Source organism: Eucalyptus grandis, chromosome 1, assembly GCF_016545825.1.
Source record: "Eucalyptus grandis isolate ANBG69807.140 chromosome 1, ASM1654582v1, whole genome shotgun sequence".
In the NCBI taxonomy this organism is placed as follows: Eukaryota; Viridiplantae; Streptophyta; class Magnoliopsida; order Myrtales; family Myrtaceae; genus Eucalyptus; species Eucalyptus grandis.
The window spans coordinates 26954653-26957461 of record NC_052612.1 but is presented as its reverse complement, the minus strand read 5'-3'; the positions used below and the strand labels follow the sequence as shown (position 1 = coordinate 26957461).

General features: G+C 41.2%; 1 long non-coding RNA gene across 1 annotated transcript; it reads right to left on the bottom strand.

The window, feature by feature from the left end:
• Nucleotides 1–1937: 1937 nt before the first annotated feature.
• LOC120291686 lies at nucleotides 1938–2529 on the bottom strand. Its single transcript, XR_005549719.1, has 3 exons — nucleotides 2461–2529; nucleotides 2202–2357; nucleotides 1938–2089 (listed from the first exon to the last, which is right to left on the bottom strand). It is a non-coding gene; the product is annotated as an uncharacterized LOC120291686 (long non-coding RNA).
• Between the last annotated feature and the right edge of the window lie 280 nt (nucleotides 2530–2809).

Here is a 2809-nt window from a genome sequence, read left to right as displayed (position 1 = left end):
TGATTCTAAACTCAACTGCAAGGGGACGATCCCTTACATAAGACAGCTGAACTCTCCTAATACAAATTCCCGAGACTAACGAAATTCGTAGGCTCCTCCGCCTCATGAGAAGTGTATAAGAACATCATTATCACTAGAGCCACCCAATGCGGAGCCATATCAAGAAGGTTTTATGTGATGGAACAACGCGGTCATCCCATACCAACAGAACGATAACAACGCAATCAATATCAAGACATCAAGAACGAACTAAACTAACTATATATATATATAAACACACACTCATATTTTGACCCACGGGCTGACTCAACGAACAAGATAGAGGATTAACCCCATAACCCACTCTAACCAGTTGTTCTGCCGAAAATTGGCCAACAAAAAGTCGAGCTAAAACGCAGCTTCCATACTTAAGTGAACAACTACTCATAGCCTATTTATAACCTTAAAGTCTTAACAGAATTGGGCCTTCAAATTTGACCAAGCAGTGGTTGATCTAGACATTCTTTCTTCTGCTTTTCTCTTCTTTTCCTCAGCCTCTGCTACTTTATTCTGCTCATCTTCATAGCCCGACTTTGCTTCTTCAGACTGGACCAGCAAAATCTCCCAGTCTGAGAGAAGCTTGTCCTTCCTAGACTTCACTTCCCCCGTCTTTCTCTTGAGCTCTTTTTCTTCCTTGATGAGGTTATCCATTAACTGCTTATACAAGACGTGAGTCTTCTGGCTCTGCTTCATAATAGAGAACTTCTGATCCTTTTGAAGTTTATGCAGCTCAAACTCAGCATTGTCCTGCTCAAATGCTAGGAAGTCGGAAGTGAAATCATTGAAATTGGCCTGCAATGTCTCAATTGCTATCTTTTGCTCTGATGATAATCCAATTCGGGCCGAGCTTAAAGTTGATAGTGCCTTATATAGCCTCTCTTTCATATTCAATTTAAAGAGATCCAAAAGGCATTCCTTCAATGACTGCTTAGCCTTCTCAACTTCTTCTAAGCTAGGAATTTCAGCCGTCAAAGCACCATCTTGGTGGGGCGAACTTGATCCTACTCTAATGCCATGAGTCTCAGCACCATTGACAAATTCCTCCAGACTAGTAAAATAGGAGTCAAACTTATTAATTGGTCTAGGTGGCTGAATGTTCACCGGAGGAGTAACTGTTAAGACGCAAACTTCGGCTTTAATCACTAAAGTGTCATTTGCTAGGTATCCCCCAGTACGGTTGTGAAGCTTAGTCAATGGAATGAAACTTGCGAAACCCCAGTTTTCTCTTTTTTGCAGTGAAAACATTTTGCCCCTCTGCAGAATTCAGGAGACAGGATGACGAATTCAAAAACTTATTTCCAACACCAGAGCATGACATGTGTAAGAAACATTGGAGACCATCAAGAACTAGAATTTTGTATTGTTCTTCAAGCAAAATATTAGCAACAGAAGAAGCAAACACCTCCACATTATCAGCTTAAGCAAGCAAATCCACACAAAGGTCGATAAAACTGACAATGCACAAAATTTTTAAGATTACCAGACGTAACTATCTAATAACTTGAATTGTGGCTCCTCTCTTTTCCTGGGCCAACATTTGGATCATATAGGCACGATCAAGCCCCAAATTTATCCACTGGACCTTTTGCTTAGTAACTTAAATCGCTAAATTCATATATCAGTAAAGTTGGGATTGTTGTCCACGCATGAGCTCACCCGCCTTTTAGAGGTTTGACGATTGGAATCCAGAAATAACATTCTCTCTCAGCTCAATATCTCTCTTTCTACTTCTTCTCACCTATTCTTTTTCCCGTCTAAAGTCTTCTTCTTCTTCAAGTCATAATACCGGTATCTCAAAGTCTAGTTTTGCAATCAATCAGAGAGAAACCTATCGGACCCTCACATTAAAAAGAATAGATTCCAAGAAAATTCAGTTCAATTCAAGAACGGACCTTCTCTAATGGTGCGAACATCATTGATTTGATCGATCACACTCAAGCTGAACTCGGCATTTCTGGTCCACCCGTTCGGCAACGTTGCAGAATCAGGGACATCAAGGTACAGCGACAAATGTTCCGTGGCATTCCCCTTGGGGTATAAGATAATTCTCCTGCTCAAAAAGGATCAGACGACGCTAGGATCACTTGGCAACACGATGAACATGCGATTATCAAGAAACAACGCAAAAATAGAAAAATCGAAAAATAAATACTTTGAAATACCATTTACAACCGGAAACTGTAAATGCTTCAGAGTAAAGCTTTTTTGCATCCTGCTCAGTGAAGTAGCTGATTTTCCACGTGAATTCTCCCCGATTAACATCATTTTGTGCATCCATGTTTTAATATTTATTTGGACTGCTACTCCTGCACGATCAACTTTCGCAAACAAAACAGATGTTCCTTCTTAGATGACACTCTAATGGCGAAGGAGGATGAAGGGAGGAGGAGGAGGAGGAGGAGGAGGAGGAGAGTTTCTTACATTACAGGAGTCGGGAATACTATGAGGAACTCCACATGAGTACCTGTGTCAAACGTTGTTGACTCTTCGACTTCAAGGTGATAGAACGATGGAAGTCTCGGGATTTTATAGCAGGAGTCATGGGGGGAATCGTAAAAGACAAAAACGAAACGGCATGCCTTCCCTGAGAAAGAGCCCTCACGATACGGAAATCTTTCCTCAAGGAAAAGGCAGCTTAAGCGATATGGGACTGCACCCCAAGCAAAAAAGAAAAAGAATTTGTTGAGGCAGGTGGGAATTTCAACAACTCAAAGAAAAGGACCTCGCTCCACCACACCACTTCCAACACTCGAAATAGATAAGGAATCGA